Below are 23366 nucleotides of genomic sequence, written 5' to 3' on the forward strand. Positions count from 1 at the left end.
TCAAATCATTCCCCGCGTCTTCTAGTGGCGAGTCTCAGAGAGCCGCTTTGCTAGGGATAGACAGACAATGGTTGGGAACACTTGGGTTCTTCTGAGCCGCTCTAAGGAAGACCGTATGCTGGATGTCCCACCCGCTGCGCTCCACCAAGGTGCCACTATACTCACAGCAGGAGCTCGTAAGAGCGAGTCGGTAGCTAAGATATAAATCAATTGGGACGTTTGGAACCTGCACACCCCAAAACTGGTACTGGATTCCAGCCCACACCCATCCTTTCAATGGTACCCTCCCCCTCAGCTCACCTGGTGGCAGGCATTCTTGAAGAGGTGGTCCACCAAAAGCCAGATCTCCTTGGCCGCTCAGTGGAGTCATCACCATCCTGGGGTACGATATCCAGAAACTGCTTCTCCTGGAGGTCCAATGACAAGGGGGACTGGCATGAGAGCCTGACAGAATGTGTGCCTGTATGCATTCTTTCCTTGCTCCAGCTGGGTGGACAAGTCTTGCCCTCTGAGGCCAGAACTAGGGCTGGGCGATAGCTGGCTTTCAACACGGTGATATATCACTAGCTAAACATTGCAATACACCAATATATCACGATGTCTGAAATAAGATGGAGCTATGTAGAGGCATTGGCTGGCTTCACGGTTTCCCCCGCATTGTGATTTCGGCTGCCCCCTGCAGGAGGGCAGGGGAAAGCTGAACCGGCAGAGTCCACAGGGGCTGCAGGAATCTAAAGAAGCATTGTCTGGCTTCACAGTTTCCCCCCACATGGTGTTTTTTGCATAGTACACACACACACATCATGATTCGCAATATATTGCCAGGTCAGAAATTATGAAACCAGTCTCACTATCTAGACTTCAAGCTGATTTGAAAATATATCGCCCGGCCCTAGCCACAGCAAGCATCTCAAGTGGGGAAACAAAAAACTAATTGCTCGCACCCCAAATCCAAGCTCCCCCTCCCCCTATTAATATGCAGCTAGTAATCCTCCCACTCCGGATGTGCAGTTCACCCAAAAGCTTACTGAATATGCAGCTGTGGACATGAGGTTTGGCTAACATTTTATTTAAATTGTTGGAACCTGCCCTGGGACCTTAGGGTGAAGGGCAGGAAATAAGTAACAAAAACAGCAACAGAACATGGATGGGCCTTCATAGGTTGATGGGCTGCAGCCCCAGCCAGCATGATGAGATGAGGGGGTCACATGTTCACCACCCCTTGTCTAGAGCACGTTGCAGAGGCAGGGGTAGAAACTGAGCAACAGCTGGAGCCCCAGCCCACGACTTTGTCTGGGCAATGCAGCACACAGCAGCTGGTGAACAATGCCTCCGGCCTCCTTCCCATCTTCCTCTCCAGGAATGTTCAGGGTGGTTATTTCTATCTCAAGCTACCACATTCAAGAGAAAGAGAAAGAGAGGAGGGGGGAGCAAGAGAGCTTTAGGAGCACAGCAGTGGCAAGCAGCCCATCACTGAAAGGAGTTGGCAAGGATGGAGAATTTGATCCCCTCATCCCCAGGGCAGCTGTTGATTAGGACCCAGTTCATCCCCCCTCCCCCCCCCCCCCGCCAATACTCCCCGCCCCTGTTAAGAGAGAGAGAGAGAGAGAGAGAGAGAGAGAGAGAGAGAGAGAGAGAGAGAGAGAGAGAGTATTGGTGTGGGGAATGACACATGCTGTATCAGAGTCTTAGTGCAAGAGTAGCTGGTGCATGCTAAAGAACACAGGAGCCTTGCTGGGTTAGATCAGCATTCTGTTCCCACAATGGCCAACCACATGCCCTTGGGAGTCCATAGGGACACGGGGACAAGAGCACTCTGTCCATCATGTTCCCCAGAAACTGGTAATCAAAAGCATGTGGTTTGTGATAATAGTGGCAAGAAATAGCCCTGACCGGAGCCACTGATCAACATATCCTCCATGATTCTAAATGTCTACAGCTGTCCAAATTGACAGTCACCACGGTCTCCTTGTGGCTAGGATAATACACCCAAGTTGATCTGATTTCGAGAGGAGTGACATTTCCCTGAGCCACCCCAAAGCAGCCACTACCGCTTCCCAAATGCCAGTGCTCAGGTGGTGAGAGTAAGCCAGAGTGGCACAGCCTGTGCAGCAGTTGCTGAGCACAGAGACAAGGAGAAAACTGGCTCTTGGGGCCAGAGGGGGCTGGCACCTGCATCATGAGACTGGGCTTTCTGCCTCCCGTGCTGCCAATCGCAAGCGGACCCAGAGTCAAGCAGCGATGGCAAATTCTGGTTTCGTCTCCGTTCTCCTCTGCCGAGTTCTACAAGGGCCACGTTGAGACTAGGGGAGAGACCAAAGCAGAGAGCTAGAGCCACCACCTGGACTGGATTTGAGTCAGAAGGCAGGCAGGTGTGGGTACCTGAGAGGAAAGTCCGGTTGGTGGGGTAGTGCCTGGTTTGCCCTAAGGGACCAGCTGCCACTGCATGGAGCAGCTGCTGATCGTTGACAAGGGCAACTCCATTTACGTGCCTTCGAGGCACATGCACACTGCCGCAGAGCTGGAAGGGGCACTGGAAGGGGCAAAAATGTCCCCCCCCCCAAGAGCACAAAAGCGGCAAAGTGGCATGCAAACAGCATCTCGACTCCCTCCCAGGAGCTTTGGCACCGACCTTTCAGACCTGTGGAGAGTTGGAGCAAGGAGTTTTGCAGGGAGGCTGCTGGTTTTCAAAAGACCTTTCAAAAGGGCTTCCGGGAGTTTAGAGGGTGTTTGCAGGCTTTTCCAATGCTGCCCCCAATATACGCAATTTCATTTAAATGCACGGCACCTCGGAACGCAACCCCCGTGTAAACCTGCTTTGAGCCCGCTACAAGAACATCTAGAGGATAGCAAACCAACTGTTACCTTTTCTAGGAAGCCGTCTTCTCCCTGAGATCAGAGGAGGAAGGCAAGAGCAACAGACAACCAAGGGTGTTAATGGCACAGGCCCTGAGAAGAGAAAGAAACAGCCCGTTGGCTGAACAGAATCTGGGCAGATGGCAGGGAAATGCACATGGTTCAGTGGCCCTGCGAAAGGGCAGGTGGGAGGACCAGAACCTGGGATGACTCAGTCAAGGCAAACAAAGGGCATGAACAGCACACAGGAAGCGGATGCACAGCTACAGAAGCTGAAGCTGAATGCAGCGGAGGACCCCCAGCCCCCACATTGCTGAGTGGAAGAGCAGCTGTTTTCCAAGCAGGCAAGCAGAGTGGGAAGGGTAGACATCCAGCACATGAACCTGCCAGGTAAATCAACCCCTTTCCCTACCAGGTCAATAAGTCTGGTGACGGGAACTCCGCCAAGCGGCTGCCTCATCCAGCACAAGGCTTCCAAGGAGGTCCCGAAGCAGCTTGGTAGGTAGCTCCCACCGATGATGAGGAAATAGTCCTTGCCAGGGTCAAGGTGAAGGACAAAGATAGCCTCAATCTTCTCTTCCTTGCTGACGTACACATCCAGGGAAATGTCCACCGTCTCACCTAAAACGGGAGGAGGTCAGGTAGATACACTCTTGGGCACAGCCAAGTTGCCTTGTCTGTAAATTAAAAGTGAAGACGGTGAAGAATTGAACAGAAGGACACAATAGGAGGCTGCTGGATCAGGCCAACGGCCCATCTAGTACAGCATCCTGTTCTCACAGGTGTATGGGGCAAACCTTAACTTCAAGAATTAGGAGAAGAAGCGACTCAGTTCCCACCCCCACCCCACTTTCCTCTCTAGTCCTCCAAAGCAGCAGCTGCACAGAAGATGGTGACAGGATACTGGGGGGTGAGAGAAAGTGATCCTAACAAAAGAATATCAAAAGGGAAAGGATTTTTGCGCCCCCAATGTAACTTTCTTTTTTAGTTTACATTTCATCGAATTTTTAAAGGTTTGGCTAGTTCTATATGTTCCCCAAGATATTTTTGTGCCTCCACAACATAAAAATACGATTATTTTTTTAAAAAAGTAATTTTTGGACGGACTGCTCTCACTGGTTCCCTGCGATGCCAAAAGGTGTTTGGGGACCCTCCAGCATTGCTTGGCTTCAATTCATTTGTCTGTGTGTCTTTGTTTAAAGCTGGTCACACACACTTTTACACTTTGGGCTCAGCTGCTTTGACGTGTGGCCCTTGGAGGCTTGAGCATGGGGCAATGCAGCCCACAAATGTTAAGCCTCCCCTGCTCTACCAAACTCCCAAGGTTTAAGGGAGGAGGGTTGGGAAGAGGAGGGGAAAAGGAAGGCCTTCCCTAGATGAGCCTTGGGGTCCCTTTCCAACTCTACAGTTCTCTGATTCCAGAGAGAGACGCGCAGGGCTCCAAGTATCCCTCGCAGGGCTCAGCGCGAAGCCATGGCTTCCAATACTGGCTGTCACTGAGCTTGGGGATAAAGGAGAAGTGGAGGGTGACCTGCCCGTTGTTTGTGATCTGGAACCTCTCCTTCTGCAGCTGCCGGAACTTCACATTCTCAAACGGAAACTGCAGAGCAAAACGGGGGGGGGGGGGGAGGAAAGAGAGTGTTTGCCTTCAGCAGAGGCAAGGAAACATGCTCCAGGGGGAAGTTTGTCCTTGGCCCCGGCCTCTCATTTAGGGGACTGCACATGCAACAGGTCCACGTGGGGCTCTCCAGATATTGCTGCACTTGCCACTGGCCATGTTGGCTGGGGATGATGGGAGTTGTAGTCCAGCATCTGGAGGGCACCACGCTGGCGACCCCTGGAGTCTTTGCCTGCAAGGAAGAGGAAGAGGCTGCCACTCAGTGGAAGGGCATCTGCCTTGCATGCAAAGGTCCCAGGTTCTATCCCCAGCATCTTCAGGTAGGGCTGGGAGAGATCCCCCGGAAATCCTGGGGAACCGCTCAAGACTGAGCTAGATGGGCCAAGGCCTTCTTTCCCCCCTGGTCTTTTTGCAGCAAACCCTCTTTAAGGGGTTGGAGAGGATCCTATTCGTCCTTACCTCCCTCCAGGGAGGGAAGGAATTCGTTCTCCATCCTGTCCATCAACTGAACAATATCCTCAATCACTTTCCGGTACCGTCGGTCATCCACAACCTTCACCTATCGGGGGGGGGGGGGGCAGAGCACATTTGTTGGGGCTATGGACTAAAAAGGGGGGGGCATGAGTTAAGAGCAATAAGGCCTGATGCACCCCCTGTTCCCAGCCCTGAAAGAGGCAAGTACTGTAACTCTGAGAGCTTCCCCAGGATGGCAGCGGCTGTGACTTCCAGAGCCAATGGGCTGAAGCCCAATGCTCCAAGCCAAGTACCACAGAAGCTCCATTGCATGAATGGAGCCAACGGTTAAGGTATACAGTTCAGCCCATGTGGTCTGCCATGCCTGCAGGAGCAGCGTGTACTCAGAACAGTGGAGAATGGAAGCCTAGGGATTTAACAGAGCCAAAACCTGCCCACTCCTTGCACCGGAAGTCATTGGCCAAGGAGGAGCTCTGTGGAAAGGGGCCTGGTTGTTGGTCAGGGCCTGCCCAGATTCGAGGAGGTGCCACATAGCAGGCAACTAAAAAGCCTGAATAGACGATAGCCCTGGCCAGGGCAGGTGTTACCCTGTGAGGAAGAGGGAGCTGGCGGGCTTGTGGTCGCTCCTTTTCAATTCCATGTGGCTTCGGTAGCTGAGCTGATTCACGCTGCCTCCTCGCCAGAGGATTGGCTCACACCATGCTGGCACACGGCACTTCCCACTGCAAGGAGACAGTTGGACTGGCTGAGGCAACACACAAGGCTCACACAGTCAAACTTTGGCTCCACACACGGCCTGTGATCTTGACCACGGTCAAGAGCTGGAGATGATGGGGCTTGGGAGTCCAACTTCTGAAGGGGCGGACCTTGCAGGTGTGCACGCATTTTGCCTCATGGAGAGAGTTGTCAGGAAATCAAAAGCTGCCTTCTACCAGGTCAGAATGATTTTCTGACCTCCCCCAGTTTGGATTCCTACATTGCAAGGGATTGGACGAGATGACCCTCGTGATCCCTTCCAACCCCACAATTCATTAATTAAGTCTCCTCTGGCTGGCAGCAGCTCTCTGTGGCCCAATCCTTTTTCAGGTGGAGGTGCCTTTCAACTTGAGACTCTGCATACAAAGCATATGGCACACCACCAAATGATGATCCTTCCCCAAAGCAAGGGGCCCCGTTATTCTTGTTCAGACACTATTTTTTCAGTGATCCAAAAGACCCTTTCTGGCACCTGAAATGCTGCCCAAAGGAGCCTGCCGTTTTCCGGCTTCGTCACTACATGTTCCGCCTGTCCTTTTGATTTCCCCATTACCACAGCAAGAGCAATGAAACTAGCAGGCCTAGGTGGCTTCTGACAGTTGTCAAGAACCACAAGAATATGCCACATCCTGGATGGTGAGGCTCAATGGCTACTAGCCATAATGGCCAGAGAACATACTCCACCAAGAGAAGCAGTATGGCTTGGAGGAGGGGAGCGTGCTGTTGCACCCAGGTCCTGTTTGTGGGCTCCCCGAGAGGCATCTCATTGGCCAATGTGAGAACAGGATGCTGGGCCAGATGGACCAATGGCCTGATCCAGCAGGGCTGCTCTCATGCTCTTATGCCCTGGCAGACTCATCTTGAGAGAGCACCAAGTCTCATTCCCAGACTTCCTTGACACAAACAGGATTCTCTGCTTAAACACGCCATGAAACAGGATGCTGATTATCAGGACAAATGTGGGGGAAAGGCTGCTTGTGGAAAAGGAGCCAAAGCATTTCCAGAGACTTTGAGCAGGGATGGCTTGAGGAAGACAACATATCACAGCCTTGCATTTCACAACTCGCCTAGCAGCCTTTGGCAACCGGGAATTCCATGCAAGCAAAGTGAGCAGGTGAAGGAGAGCTGGATCTCTCTCTTCCTCCGTGGCTTGGTGTCCATTCTGGCTGCAGAGGAAAGGAAGTCCGTCCAGCCCTCAACTCTAGCCCTCCTCCAACAGCTTGCTTAGCAGAAAGCCATGTTTAAAATATATGTTTTACTAGCCTGCTCAGGAGGATGGAAAGGCAGGACACTACTAGCATCTCAGCAGACTAGGAAAAACAAACAAGCCTTGCAGAAGAATGATTGAGAGGACTTACTTACAAAGGCTCAACTATCAAGCAGGATCTGTTTTAGAGTCGAATTTGTACGTCGGGATGAACTTGATCTCTCCCTCTGTGAAATCAGCAAAAGCTGTCTTTTGGGTACGCTGAATGTTTAGCTAAAGCCAAAAAGAAATCGCTTATCAGCAGAGAAGCAGAAGACCCCCTGTTGCCTGACAATGGAGTCTATTAACAGCCACTGTTGTGCTGGAAGACCAAGGTGAAGTACTAGTAGGTTAAAGGTAAAGGTAAAAGGACCCCTGACCATTAGGTCCAGTCGTGACCGACTGGGGTTGCGGCGCTCATCTCGCGTTATTGGCCGAGGGAGCCGGCGTACAGCTTCCGGGTCATGTGGCCAGCATGACTAAGCCGCTTCTGGTGAACCAGAACAGCACACAGAAACAGCGTTTACCTTCCCGCCAGAGCGGTACCTATTGATCTACTTGCACTTGGACGTACTTTCAAACTGCTAGGTTGGCAGGAGCAGGGACAGAGCAAGGGGAGCTCACCCCGTCGCGGGGATTCGAACCGCTGACCTTCTGATCGGCAAGCCCTAGGCTCTGTGGTTTAACCCACAGCGCCACCCGCGTCCCTACTAGTAGGTTAGCCAAGTGCAAAAAAGGGGTATACCTGCTGAGATCCTATCTTATACCCAATTCTTAAAGGTACAGGATGCTTGTGCATTTTTGCCCCATGTCATCTTAAATTACTTTGCTGCATCACACGACAGGAAAATCCTCTAACTCAGGAGTAGCAGACACGTGGCCCTCACAATGCTGCAGAACTACAATTCCCATCATCCCTGATTACTGGCCATGATGGCTGGAGCCAACAGGAACTGCAGCTCAGTAACATCCGGCAGACCACAGGTTAGCTATACCTCCAATAGACAATCTTATATGTACCAATAATCCATACAAACTGTTAACAACCACCAGAATACACCCCCGACACTATGAGCAACTGCAAAACCACCCTTTTGCATCCTACGTTGGCTCCCAGGACGTTTCTGAGCACAATTCTCAGTGTTGGCGCCAACCTTTAAAGCCCTAAATGGCCTCAGCCCTGAAAGAGTGTCTCCATCCCCATTGTTCAGCCCAGGCATCAGGGTCCAGCACCGAGGGCCTTCTGGCCTTTTCCTCACTGTGAGAAGCGAAGTTACAGGGAACCAGGCAGAGGGCCTTCTGAGTAGTGGCACCTGCCCTGTGGGACACCCTCCCGTCAGATGTCAAGGAGATAAGTAACTATACAGCCTTTAGGGAAGTTTTTAATGTTTTATGATGGTTTTGCATATGTTGGAAGTCCCCCCCTTGCCTTCCTTGCAGCATCCTTCTCAAAGGGCTAAGGCACGACTACGCTCACAGAGTTTAAATCCACCGTAAGGTGCAGCAATCAGGCCTGTTTCAACACAAAATACCAATGCTCCTTATGCCAAGTGGGAGAAAGGTCGTCAACATGATGAACACACAAACCTTGGAGAGAAAAATGTAAAACAAAAAGCACCAGCAATTTAATTGGACTTAATGGAAGTCTCTGCTGATAAGAACATGTGAGCAACGCAGATTTTCCAGACAGATGCAAAACCTAGAGCAGGAAACCTTAGACCTTTCGATATTGCTGGACAGCAGCTATGCTGGGGCTGATGGGAGTCCAACAACATCTGGAGCGTGTGCTGAGCTAGGAAAGCCCTCTAACTGGGAAACGGCAGAGCAGTCCTACTTATTCCAAGGCAACCCTCCAACTTAATTGGGACTTGCTTCTAATTCAGGTTGCACAAACCGGCAACCTTAAAAAGCATTTGTAGAAGTCGCAGTCATCCTATGTTATAGCTACACTTTGCTCCTAACTGCCTGAAAGTGGTTTCTCTAGCCTAGGCTGGGGTATCCCAGACAAAGGAAATAAACAGGGCAATATCCTAAACCACCACATATAACACAAAGATGTCTCTCACCTGGTCGTAGGTCAGAAGTCTCTGAAGCTCATTTTTAGTGATCAGATGACAATGCTGGAAAAAAGCAAAGCAACCACAGCTACAGGCTAGTTCACGGGGTCGGGGGTCGGGGGGCAGCCTGCTGCCACTTCCTGCAATATGTAGTAAGACTGATAACTAGGATTGGGCAGTATGATCATATTAGGCTAGTGCTCTGTGAACTAGACTGGCTCTTGAACTGCTTCCAGGCCCAATTCAGAGCATCCCATTTGGCCTTTCAAGTGTTTCAAGGTTTGGGGAAAGGGTACCAGAAGAAGGCCCACTTATGTTTGCACTGCCTCTCCACTGACTAGAATCCCTTTCCCAGGGAACTCCTGCTCTTTCAAGCATGGCAGGGCCTTTTCAGTCATGGCACCCGACCTTTCAGAATAATCTCCCAAAGAGGTTCACCTGGCCCCTGCTTTGATGTCCTTTCAGCAAAGACTTTTAGAATTTCCCCTGGTTCTTGAATTCATGGGCAGGGCGCTTGTGGCCCTCCAAACCCTGCTGTAGTACACAGGAACATGGGAAGCGACCTTATATTGAGGCAGACCATTGACCCATCAAGCTCAGGACGGACTACATGGACTGGCAGCAGCTTTCAGGCAGAGATCATGCCCAGCCCTAGCTGCACACACTGGTGACTGAGCCGGGAACCTTCTCCATGCAAAATGGCCGCTCTGCTTTCGCGTTACTGCCCTTAACAAACTGCAACTCCCACCCCGATCACTGGAGAAGTTGCCCACATTTGCTATAATCTCATCTAATACATCTCTGCCACTCGGTTTATGTTGCTCTCTCCTGGCTGCTCTAGTAGAAACCTTAGTGGTGCAGCTGCAGCAGCAGGGATCGCCGACACTGCACCCTCCTGGTGTTGCTGAAGTGGAACTCTCATGAGCCCGTCAGCAAGGCCAATTCTTAGCAATTATGGGAATTTTGGTCAATCAACATTTGGAGAGCACAATGCTGCCTGCCATAAAGAAGGCTGATCACCGAAGAATTGATGCTTTTGAATTCTGGTGCCGGAGGAGACTCTTGAGAGTCCCAAGGACTGCAAGAAGATCAAACCTCTCCATTCTGAAGGAAATCAGCCCTGAGTGCTCACTGGAAGGACAGATCCTGAAGCTGAGGCTCCAAGACTTTGGCCACCTCATGAGTGGCCAATGGATCCAAACTACAAGAAAGAAGATTCCACCTAAACATTAGGAAGAACTTCCTGACAGTAAGAGCTGTTCGACAGTGGAATTTGCTGCCAAGGAGTGTGGTGGAGTCTCCTTCTTTGGAGGTCTTTAAGCAGAGGCTTGACAACCATATGTCAGGAGTGCTCTGATGGTCTTTCCTGCTTGGCAGGGGGTTGGACTCGATGGCCCTTGTGGTCTCTTCCAACTCTATGATTCTATGAGAAGAGAAGACTCCCTGGAAAAGACTCTGATGGATGAATGTATTGCCAAAAATGTTATTTTTGTTTCAGTCATTGCAAATTCTGGACAAGATGGACTGTTTCAAGAAGTGGCAGAAAGACATTTCTAGATTTGTCTGGCAGGGCAAGAAGCCCAGAATAAAATTTAAAATACTAACTGACGCAAAGGAAAGAGGTGGATTTGCCCTGCCAGACCTTAAACTTTACTATGAATCAGCAGCATTCTGCTGGTTGAGAGATTGGCTGCTTCTTGAGAACACAGACATTTTGGACTTAGAAGGTTTCAACAATGTTTTTGGGTGGCATGCATATTTGTGGTACGACAAGGTTAAAGCACATAAAGCATTTAAAAACCATATTGTCAGGAAAGCATTGTTTAATGTCTGGATAAGATACAAAGACTTACTGGAAAATAAAACCCCAAGGTGGTTGTCACCAATGGAAGCAAAGGCTCAGAAAAAACTCAATATGGAGGCCAAATGGCCGCAATATTGGGAAATATTGGAACAAGAAGGAGACAAATTGAAATTGCAGAGTTTTGAGAAATTAAAAGATAAAGTGTGAGACTGGCTTCATTATTACCAAATAAGAGAGGCCTATAATTTGGACAAAAAAAATGGCTTCCAGGTGGAAAAATCAAAATTGGAAACAGAACTGTTAGATCCCAAAACTAAGATACTTTCAAGAATGTATAACTTGCTGTTAAAATGGAATACGCAGGATGAAATGGTTAAATCTGCTATGATTAAATGGGCACAAGACATTGGTCATAACATTATGTTTGCTGACTGGGAACAATTGTGGACCACCGGTATGAAATTTATGGCATGGCATGTAATGCATTGAGAGAGAATATTATGAAAATGATATACAGGTGGTACATGACACCAGTCAAGCTTGCAAAAATATATCATTTGCCCGACAATAAATGTTGGAAATGTAAAGAAAATGAAGGTACATTCTTTCACCTTTGGTGGACGTGCCCAAAGATTAAGGCCTTCTGGGAGATGATCTATAATGAAATGAAAAAGGTATTTAAATATACCTTCCTGAAGAAACCAGAGGCCTTCCTCCTGGGCATAGTCGGCCAATTGGTGCCAAAGAAGGATAGAGCTTTTTTCATGTATGCAACAACAGCAGCAAGAATACTTATTGCAAAGTATTGGAAGACACAAGATTTACCCACCCTGGAAGAGTGGCAGATGAAGGTGATGGACTATATGGAATTGGCGGAAATGACTGGCAGAATCCGAGACCTGGGAGAAGAGTTGGTGGAAGAAGACTGGAAGAAATTTAAAGACTATTTGCAGAAACACTGTAAAATTAACGAATGTTAAAATGATGTTGGATTGAAAATAAGTGGCATTAGCAACAAAGTTATTAAGAATATGCAAAAATGAATTGATAATGGTTGGAAATAAAGAGTTATAATATGTTAAGATATAGAGATAAGACAATGAATGAGGGTAAGGATTTGCTGATTTGATTATGTAAAGGGGATACAAAAAGGGGAGGTGAGAGGAGGTCAAGGAAACAAGCAAATGAGTTTAAAGTTATAAAAAAACAGATTTGTTTTTATTTTTTCTTATTTTATTTTTGTCTTTTGTCTTTTGTATGTTGTATTTTTATTTTTATTTTTTCATGTATTTTTGTACTTATGTTTTTGTAAAACTTTAATAATTATTTCTTTAAAAAAGAGAAAAGACTCTGATGTTGGGAAAGATGGAGGGCACAAGGAGAAGGGGACGACAGAGGACGAGATGGTGGGACAGTGTTCTCGAAGCTACCAGCATGAGTTTGACCAAACTGCGGGAGGCAGTGGAAGACAGGAGGGCCTGGCGTGCTCTGGTCCAGGGGGTCACGAAGAGGCGGACACGACTAAACGACTAAACAACAACAAATGCTGCCTACCCTGAGCGACACACAGGCAGGAAAGTTACAGAAACGTGACTCAATTTGCTTCTCCAGATAGCGGAGACCAGCAAGTTACATCAGCCAAGGCTCTCTCCCTCCAAGCCCTCGAAACGCACTCGTGTTTCATGATTGTCAGCTGCGGCAGACCCTGGTCAGGGGGCAGGAAGCTCATCTGGGCACCGATATCCTTGTAATCCTGGTTTCGGCGCCCGAAGTCTTCCACGTGGGCAGCAAGGTGGGAATTGACCATGCAGAAGCTGGTATTGTTGCAGACAAGCCTCACGGCCACACACCCCTTGTTACCCTGCAGGGGCGGAGCAAAGATGGCTGTTAGTGAGCAAGCAGGAAAGAGGGGGAACTGGTTGGCAGAGATTAGAAAAACAGACAGACAGACAGACAGACAGACAGACAGAAAGATCGACGTAGGGAATTCCGCTGTCAGGGTCTACTCCCCATCTTCCCCATGATGCCTGTGGCCACTGTCTCCCTCATCACTTCCTTGATGCGGCTGAGCTGGTCCTTCCTGACAAAGATGAGCACCAGCTGCACCTAGAAGATGCAAGGTACTGGGATGTCTACCAGCTCTGTTCATTGCTTGCTGTCCTGGGCCGGCTGGATGCAGATAGGAGTGGCAGGTGGCACCAACTGGGGATCCCCCAAGGGAAGAAGGCTCAGAGCCAGGGAACTGGTGGGGGGTCGTCCGAGGGAGAAGAGGGAGCAGACTGTGAGCAAGAGGAGGTGTTGGAAACTGAAGAGGCAGGAGGGCAGGAAGATTCTGTGGCAAACAGCAGCCCAGAATCCGAGGCAGAAGTGGAGGCTGGAGGCGGGGGTCAAGAGGCAGAGATCAGGCAGGCTGCTGAAGAAGCCAGGGGGTCTCCCCATCCTGCTGCGATCAGCTCCCCTCCCTGCTGGTCTCCCAGAACACAGAGAAATTAAGAGGAGGGAGCAAAGACAGGCAAGGTGTCAGAGTCTCAGGATGCTTGGGAAGGACCAGGGGGAGGAGGAGACTTCAGAGAGTGGTGGGTGGGTAGCAACCTTCAGCCTTCACAACTACCTCACTGGGGCAAGACCTGTTGGGAAAGGTTTCTGTGATCACGAGGCCTGCACGGTTTGGGTTTCTTTGAATAAAGAATGTTGGCTTCTTTTGAATAAAACACCACTGACACCAGGTGTTTTTTCTTGCTGACCTCCTCCTCCTCCTCCTCCTCCTCCTCCTCCTCCTCCTCCTCACTCCAGCTCCTGACAGCTGTCTGGCTGCTGAAGAAATGGGTGGGGTTGGACTTACTTTCTTGTACTTGGATTTGGAACGCAAAGCCTTTTCCACAGCTGTCAGCCACTCTTGCTCCTTTGTCGAGTCCAAGTAGAAGAAAGCCTCTGTGCTCAGGTCCAGCTCCTGGAACCGAATGCCCAAGTGCCAAAGAGAAGGATGTGGAAGTGCAGGAATAGGACTCCAATCGGAACAGACGTGCTGGTCAAATATGCAAAGACAACAGGAGTGTGCAAGGGCAGGCAAGATCAGGACCAAGAACAAACAAGTAATACCAGCCACTTCTTCCTCAGCTTAGCTATTCGGGGCCCCAAAGGAGCTTTGCTAATGAAAGAAAAAAAGCTTTTCCCTTGTATTTTTTAAGATGTGTCAGCCAGCCTGATATCTAAGCACTATCCCAGTAGCCACAGGCAACCAGAAATTCTTGGAAGGCAAGTGAGTTGGTTGATCTCTCCATTCTTCCTTCACCTGGCAACCTGGTTTCCAGGCTGGCTTTCCGGGAGCAGAAAACCACCTCTCAGATCTGTTGTGCCAAGCTTGTTTGCTAGAAGATTACCCCGTAACACCCTTGTCCTCTTTGCAAACCTCCTAAAAGGCTAGCCTTCTGTGTTTCCATGCTGGCCATGAAGGAATGGGCATTCCCGACTCTGAAAACAGCACAGAAATACAGCCTGTCTAGTAAAGGGGTAAAAAGAGCAAGCTAAACAGCCTCTGTAAAACAGTAGCATCTGAAGCTGCTAACCACATACTGATAAACATATCATAAAAGGAGACATGAAAAACAAATGGCCACTGGGTACTACTAACAGTGGGACACGGGTGGCGCTGTGGGTTAAACCACAGAGCCTAGCACTTGCAGATCAGAAGGCCGGCGGTTCGAATCTCCGTGACGGGGTGAGCTCCCGTTGCTCGGTCCCTGCTCCTGCCAACCTAGCAGTTCAAAAGCACGTCCAAGTGCAAGTAGATCAATAGGTGCCGCTCCGGCGGGAAGGTAAACGGCATTTCCGTGTGCTGCTCTGGTTCACCAGAAGCGGCTTAGTCCTGCTGGCCACATGACCCGGAAGCTGCACACCAGCTCCCTCGGCCAGTAAAGCGAGATGAGCGCCGCAACCCCAGAGTCGGTCACGACTGGACCTAATGGTCAGGGGTCCCTTTAACTTTACCTTACTACTAACAGTACGAGGAAATAACCAAAGCAAAAACTCAAAAACTTTGTTTGAAGTAGTAAGCTTAGCATTATAAGGATGACCCACACCAAGTGTTGGGGGGGGTGTCACACCTCCCTTTCCTCCAGCACAGCTTTTAGGAGGAGTTCCAAAGGTTTTGCTTCAGTTTTGGATTAACTGCATCTTGTCACAATGTCTGAAGCTGCACAAACCGCTTCATTTGAACCATGGCTCCTTGAAACAAGCCCATTTCCAATCGTGGGTTTACAAAGCTGGTCAAATGAACCACCTTAGGATCTGGACACACCAAACTGTGGTTAATTTAAAATCCAAGTGGAAGCTTCCCAATAGGCTTGGGGTGGGGGAGAGGTGTGCAAACCTGGAGGAGAGGCTGCCGTCCTGCTCATAATATGAAGCCACGGTTCAGTATGTGGCACCAAGGGAAATTGCCCACCACAACTAATACTTTCAATTACCCACCCATGTGGCCTGAGTGAACAGGACAGACTTTGCCTGGCACCCAACAATAAAGCTGTCATGTAGATGTTGCTTTCTCCAGCCCCAACTCTGATACAGGTTATAATAATAATAATAATAATAATAATAATAATAATAATAATAATAATTTATTATTTATACCCCGCCCATCTGGCTGAGTTTCCCCAGCCACTCTGGGCGGCTCCCAATCAGTGTTAAAAACAGTACAGCATTACATATTAAAAACTTCCCTGAACAGGGCTGCCTTAAGATGTCTTCTGAACGTCAGGTAATTCTTTATCTCTTTGACATCTGATGGGAGGGCGTTCCACAGGGCGGGCGCCACTACCGAGAAGGCCCTCTGTCTGGTTCCCTGTAGCCTCACTTCTCGCAATGAGGGAACCGCCAGAAGGCCCTCGGCGCTGGATCTCAGTGTCCGGGCTGAACGATGGGGGTGGAGACGCTCCTTCAGGTATACAGGACCGAGGCCGTTTAGGGCTTTAAAGGTCAGCACCAACACTTTGAATCGTGCTCGGAAACGTACTGGGAGCCAATGCAGATCTCTCAGAACCGGTGTTATGTGGTCCCGGTGGCCACTCCCAGTCACCAGTCTAGCTGCCGCATTCTGGATTAATTGCAGTTTCCGGGTCACCTTCAAAGGTAGCCCCACGTAGAGCGCGTTGCAGTAGTCCAAGCGTGAGATAACTAGAGCATGCACCACTCTGGCGAGACAGTCCGCGGGGAGGTAGGGTCTTAGCCTGCGTACCAGTTGGAGCTGGTAGACAGCTGCCCTGGACACAGAGTTAATCTGCGCCTCCATGGACAGCTGTGAGTCCAAAATGACTCCCAGGCTGCGCACCTGGTCCTTCAGGGGCACAGTTACCCCATTCAGGACCAGGGAATCCTCCACACCTGCCCGCCTCCTGTCCCCCAAAAACAGTACTTCTGTCTTGTCAGGATTCAACCTCAATCTGTTAGCCGCCATCCAACCTCCAACCGCCTCCAGGCACTCACACAGGACCTTCACCGCCTTCACTGGTTCTGATTTAAAGGAGAGGTAGAGCTGGGTGTCATCTGCATACTGATGAACACCCAGTCCAAACCCCCTGATGATCTCTCCCAGCGGCTTCATATAGATATTAAAAAGCATGGGGGAGAGGACAGAACCCTGAGGCACCCCACAAGTGAGAGCCCAGGGGTCTGAACACTCACCCCCCACCACCACTTTCTGAACACGGCCCAGGAGGAAGGAGCGGAACCACTGTATGACAGTGCCCCCAGCTCCCAGCCCCTCTAGACGGTCCAGAAGGATGTTATGGTCGATGGTGTCAAAGGCCGCTGAGAGATCCAGCAGAACTAGGAAACAGCTCTCACCTTTGTCCCTAGCCCGCCGGAGATCATCAACCAGCGCGACCAAGGCAGTTTCAGTCCCATGGTGAGGCCTGAATCCCGATTGGAAGGGATCCAAATGGTCCGTTTCCTCCAGGCGTGCTTGGAGTTGTTCAGCAACCACCCGCTCAATCACCTTGCCCAAGAATGGCAGATTTGAGACTGGGCGATAGTTGGCCATTCACCACCCCGCAGAGCCCATCACCCAGCCCTTCCCGGCTCGCTTTTATCAGCCAGGATGGGCAAGGATCAGGGAGACAGGTGGTCGGTTTCACTCGTCCAAGCAGCCTGTCCACATCCTCGGAGGTAACAGATTGGAATTGATCCCATGTAACAGGACCAGACAGAACTCTAGCACTCTCCCGCCCTGGCCCTGCTCCCACGGTGGAGTCTAGCTCCTTCTGAATCTGAGCGATTTTATTCGCAAAAAACTTTGCAAAAGCATTGCAGGAGGTCTTGGGGTCCCTACCAGGCCCCGGTGGTACAGGTGGTTCTGATAGATTGCGAACCACCTGAAAAAGTCTCCTGCTGCTGTTTTCTGCAGATGCAATGGAGGCGGCGAAGAACGCCCTCTTCGCCGTCGCCATTGCCACTTGGTAGGCTCGACGTTGAGCTCTAACCCGTGTCCGGTCTGATTCAGAATGAGTTTTCCGCCACCGGCGCTCTAGCCGTCTCAACGATTGTTTCATCACCCTCAGCTCCGGGGAAAACCACGGGGCTGTCCGGGCTCCATGCAATCGGAGAGGGCGCTTCGGAGCCAGACAGTCAATAGCCCTGGTTAACTCCGCATTCCAGCGTGCCACCAGGGAATCAGCTGAAAGGCCATCAACTTGGGATAAAGCATCCCCTACCACTCTCTGGAAGCCAATTGGATCCCTTAAGTGGCGGGGGCGGACCATCCGAATCGGTCCCACCTCCCTGCGTAGGGGAAGGGTTGCGGAGAAGTCCAGTTGCACCAGGAAGTGATCTGACCATGGCACTTCTTTTGTTTCGCTTTTAGTTAATGTCAGATCACCAACATCCGTAGAGGTAAACACCAAGTCTAAGGCATGTCCGTGGCTATGAGTTGGGCCAGACTTATTCAGGGACAGCCCCATGGAGGCCATGCTTTCCACGAAGTCCCGAGCAGCCCCTTGTAAGGTCGTGTCGGCATGGATGTTAAAATCCCCCAGGACAACCAAGCTAGGTGTCTCCAGGAGCATATCCGCCATGACCTGAAGCAGCTCGGGCAGGGAATCCTTGGTGCAGCGGGGAGGTCGGTACACCAGTAGGAATCCTGTACTGCCCCTATTGCCCAACTTCCAGAACATGCACTCAGAAAACTGGGTCTTCCCAATAGGACGCCTGGTGCAGACTAATGACTTCCTAAAAATCACTGCAACCCCCCCCCCCCCCGCCCACATGACCTGGGTTGCTGTGCGTAAGAGAAACCTGGTGGGCAAGCAGCGGCAAGGACAGGCCCATCTGCTTCATCCAACCAGGTCTCTGTCACACATGCCAGATCAAATCCTCCATCCACAATCAGGTCGTGGATGGCAGTGGTTTTATTCATCATTGACCTGGCATTGCACAGCAACACTTTCAGGTCATGTGGGTTTCCCTTGCTGATTACTGTATCCTTCCGGTCAGGACCAGACCTGGAGGCAGGGATAGTCCTCAAACAACGACTAAACCTGCCTCCTCGGTAATGACATGGTCTGGTCTTAGCATAACTCCTCCTCCTGCCCGTGATCACTGAGATCGGGTGTCCCAATACATCTCCCCCTGTGGAACCTGCCCCACCCAATCTATTGGCTGAGGCCCACTCCCAGGCAGCCATGACCCTTCCCCTTAAAAGGCAAAATACAAACTATATAATAATTTAACAGAATAATAATAATAATAAAACAAAACAGAACAGAACAAAACAAAACAAAGCAAGAAACAATAGCCCTGACTAAATGCTTATCCCACCCCAAGCAAAAATAAAGTAATGAAATAATATAATATTATAAAAAAAAAACAACAACCACCATTTAAAGTGCTGCAAATTAAAAGCGATTAAAACATTTAAAACCATTGTGTCCATTGCTGCCGGTAGCTGCTCTAAACTGTAGTGGTAGTCACTTCCGGAGGTGGCGCGAAGGGTAATGGCTGCCCTTTCCTAACTGGGAAGGGTGCTCCGTCCGAGAACGGGTCGTCCGCTACGGCGAAGCGGATACCCACACCGGAAAACTGCAGGCGGCAGAAGCCTGCAGCCTTGGGACCCGGCGGGCGCCAGAAGCTGCCCCCGAAACGTTGAAGGAACCCAGTAAGGGGCTCCGGATCGCGGAGGAGGCAGCGGTGCTGAGGGTCGTTCCGCAATCGGCGGAGAGAAGCCGCGAAGCCGTTGCCGGTGAGCGCCGACCTTTCTTCCTGGATTTGGCTTTTAAAAGACAGCAATCCGTGAGTAATAGAGACTTTCAATCAATTGGAGACCAATTTGAGACCAAAGTAATTGAATTTGGCTGAAAGCGGAGGACGAAAAAGAAAAAGGAAGTCCGTCTTCCGCCGCCATTGAACTTGAACGCAAAGAGCTGGAGGAGTGGAGGCTGTGAGTAATTTTTTTATTGACTGGATCTGAGCATTTACTGAGCTGTATTTAAAGACAGAAAAGGAGTTTAAGCATTGGATTATGTGTTAGCATGGACTTTGAAATCTTTTTCTGCTGAAGTTACAATTTAAAGAAGGAAACCAGGGCTGGAACTGCCTGGTAACAGTAGCAATCAGTTTGCAGACCCAAGCATTTTGATACACAAACTGGGAAAACCTGAGAGGTTTGGACTTTGTTACTTTATAACATCAATTGAAGTACCAGCAAGCACTGTTTTGAGACATTGTGTTTTTATAATACCAACTCTGCTAAAAACTTAACATTGGAAGGTTTTTGGACTTTAACTTTTATTTCTGGGTAATCCTTCCTGAGAAGACATTTTAGGCTCCCCCTAGAGGTTTTTGGACTTAACGGCAGTGATATTGTTTTACTTTCCATTTCTTGGCCTGCTGGCTGAGTGCTGCACCTGGGCCGTCCTTTTCTCATGGGAACAACTCAGCTTGACCTTGACTATTAGATAAGTTTGGAATGAGTGGCGCAAAGAAAAAGGAGACTAAGGAAAAAGAACAAAGACCAAGAACGAGACAAACAACTTTAGCCTCAACTTTACAGCAACGTAGATCGTCTGTGCCTATCTTACACTCTGAGGAAGAAACTGCCTCCTTGCCACAGGCAGGGGGAGGAGAGACAGAGGATTTACAATTGGAGGATATGGCTTCAGGATCAGCCTCTTCCATTCTAGAAAAAATCTATGAAAAATTGGAATCTTTGGACAAGAGAGTGGAATCTTTGGACAAAAAGGCTGATGAGCAAACTGCGAAAATAGATCAGAACACAGAATGTCTAAATAGAATAACTGGGCAAGTGGCACAGAACACTCAATCGATTGCAAAATTGGAGGAGGCTGCAGGGGAAAACAGGAAACTGGTTGAAGACACTAGCCAAAGACTTGGACAGTTGGAAAAAGAGGTAAGACCACTCAACAAACAAGTAGGTGAACACCAGACCTATCTTTCGATGATTGAATTGAAGAATAGGGAGACTAATTTAAGGATAAGATCTGTATCTGAAGTAGAAGAAGACAAACTGGCTGAGTTCCTGACCAAAATATTTTCTGTGCAGTGGAAACTTGAGGAAAAAGACTTTAAAATTACATCAGCTTTTAGGCTGGGAAGATTGATAAGAAAAGACAAACCCAGAGATTGCTTGATAACATTGAGATCAAAGGAGGAAAGGGACAAGATTTTGGGCCTACATTACAGAAATTCACTGGACATTCTGGGTAAAAGAATTGAAATTTATAAGGATATTCCTAGACAGCTGTTGGATTTGAGATCCGAATACTCGGAATTAGCAAAACTATTGAGGAGCAACTCAATCATCTTTAGGTGGGATTTCCCTCAAGGATTATCGTTTACTTTTAGAGGGAGGAAGATTAAAATCAGAACATTGGAAGACAGAGACAAATTTCTGAACCAGTACGGAGAAGACCTTCATAAAGGACTTGGATCATTGCCGGAGCCTGGAGCACCAAAGGAACCGGCACCCTTGGATGACAAAGTACCACCCCCTGAAAAATAACCAGATTTATACAGGATGTCTCTGCAACTTCTGAGCTGGAACATAAATGGCTGCAACATTCCCGAGAAAAGGAAGAAAATCTTTCACATATTAAAAAAGGAACAATTGGACATTATTTGCTTGCAAGAAACACATGTGACTAGGCTCCACAGAAAAATTCTGGTAAATAAAAGACTCGGCCAGGAATTTATATCTTCAGACAGAGTAAAGAAGAGAGGGGTGGTGATATATGCAAAGGAGAGCCTTTCACCCAAATTATTATTTAAAGATGAACAAGGCAGAATTTTGGCAGTCGAAATACAGCATCAAGGAGAAAAAATCTTGTTATTAGGAATTTATGCACCAAATGAAGGGAAATCGGAATTTTATAAGAAGTTGCATGAGAGCATGCTGGAATATCTGGACTTTGACAACATCATCATGATGGGAGATATGAACGGGATTGTATCAACTAACATGGATAAGTCGCAAAGTCAAAAAGTTACCAAAGATGGCAGACTACCAAAGACCTTTTTTGAAATGACAGACAACATGGACTGGATTGACATTTGGAGAACGAGAAACCCCTTGGAAAAGGAAGGAACATTCTTCTCTGAAGCCCATCTGACTTGGACAAGAATCGACCAAATATGGATTACTAGATGTCTGGCACCTAAGGTCAGAAAAGTGGAAATCTGCCCAAAGACCTGCTCCGACCATAACGCTTTGAAAATGGATTTGACATTACTACCAACCGGCTCCTTTCGATGGAAGATGAATGACAATTTATTTAGAGATCAGGAGATTATTAAAAAGGCCCAAAAAGTTTTGAAAGACTATTTTGAAATAAATTTGAACACAACGGTGGAAAAAAGAACAATTTGGGACGCAAGCAAAGCTGTGATGAGAGGGTTCTTAATACAACAGAATGCTATCAAGAAAAGGAAACAAAATGAAAAGAAAGATAAGATTTTGGGAAAAATAAAAGAATTAGAAAAGAAGCTAAGAGGAAACCCGAAGTCGCAGCCGATTCTGAGAGAAATTAAACTCCATCAGGCACAATATTCTAAACTGATAAATCAGGAAATAGAATGGAAGATTAAGTCAATGAAACAAAAAACGTTTGAATCGGCAAATAAATGTGGGAAACTGCTGGCCTGGCAGTTGAAGAAGAGACAAAAGTTGAATACAGTAACAAATTTAGAAATTGAAGGAAGAAATATTCAGAACCCTGTGGAAATCAGGAAATCTTTTCAGAAATATTTCAAGAAACTATATACTCAAGGGCCGCAAAATGAGGTTGAGATTGAACAATTTTTGAAAAAAAACAGTCTTAAAAAATTTACACAAGAAAATAGACTACTCCTGAACAGTCAAATAACACGACAAGAAATTGAACATGCCATTCAGAACATGAAGTTGGGCAAATCTCCAGGACCAGATGGTCTGACCTCCAAGTATTACAAGACAATGAGTGATTATTTGATTCAACCTTTGATGGAGGTCAGCAATGAAATTCTGGAGGGAAAGAAGGCGCCGGAATCGTGGAAGGAAGCTTTTATCACGTTGATACCAAAATCAGAAACTGAAAAGACACAACTTAAGAACTATCGCCCCATCTCCCTTTTAAATGTGGATTACAAAATATTTGCTGATGTTTTAGCAGGCAGACTTAAAAAAGTTCTGAATGAAGTAATTCATAAGGACCAGGCTGGCTTTCTCCCAGGTAGACATATGTTTGCAAACACAAGGAACATTATTGACATTTTGGAACTTTTGCAAACAGATATAAACACTAAAGCAGTGCTGATATTTATAGACGCGGAGAAGGCCTTTGACAACATCTCTTGGAAATTTATGAAGGGAAATTTAAAAGAAATGGGAGCGGGGCGGGGTTTTGAAAATGGGATTGATGCAATATATTCAGAACAAAAAGCTAAATTGATAGTTAACAATGTGGTAACGGAAGAATTTAAAATTGAAAAAGGAACACGACAAGGCTGCCCGATTTCCCCTCTGTTATTTATCTCAGTTCTGGAGGTGCTCCTGAACTTGATTAGAGGTGACCGGCTGGTGCAGGGGATTCAGGTCGGAGCGAAACAATATAAACTTAAAGCTTTCGCAGATGACCTAGTTTTGACATTGCAGGAGCCAGAATCTAGTACGAAAAGAGTATTACAACTGATACATGATTTTGGTCAGGTGGCAGGATTTAAGCTAAATAAGCAAAAAACGAAGGTGTTAGGGAAAAACATGACAGACACAGAGTCAGAACGGTTTCAGAGAGAAACAGAATTATCATTGGTGAAAAGGGTAAAATACCTAGGGGTTAATATAACAGCCAAAAATCTGAGTCTATTTAAGGATAATTATGAAAAATGTTGGTCTGAAATTAAGAGAGACTTGGAAAGTTGGGCAAAACTGAAGCTTTCTTTGTTAGGCCGAATTGCTGCAATTAAGATGAATGTGCTGCCAAAGATGTTGTTCTTGTTTCAAACACTGCAAATTGTGGACAAAACAGAGTGTTTCCGGAGGTGGCAGAGAGATATTTCTAAATTTGTCTGGCA

The 23366-nt window shown here is 48.1% G+C and overlaps 1 pseudogene across 1 annotated transcript in view; it reads right to left on the minus strand.

Moving 5' to 3' along the window:
• Positions 1-291: 291 nt before the first annotated feature.
• LOC309361232 overlaps positions 292-23366 on the minus strand; it is a 296451-nt pseudogene continuing 273376 nt past the window's right edge. The window contains exons 17-27 of the transcript in view: positions 13654-13836; positions 12818-12917; positions 12445-12695; positions 9017-9070; positions 7081-7184; positions 5536-5670; positions 4923-5033; positions 4291-4456; positions 3269-3477; positions 2866-2889; positions 292-407 (exon numbers count right to left, since the gene is read on the minus strand). The product of the transcript in view is annotated as an uncharacterized misc_RNA (transcript). The remainder of the gene's footprint in view (positions 408-2865; positions 2890-3268; positions 3478-4290; positions 4457-4922; positions 5034-5535; positions 5671-7080; positions 7185-9016; positions 9071-12444; positions 12696-12817; positions 12918-13653; positions 13837-23366) is intronic.

This window comes from Podarcis melisellensis (genome assembly GCF_964234715.1).
Source record: "Podarcis melisellensis genome assembly, chromosome: W".
Classification (NCBI taxonomy): Eukaryota; Metazoa; Chordata; class Lepidosauria; order Squamata; family Lacertidae; genus Podarcis; species Podarcis melisellensis.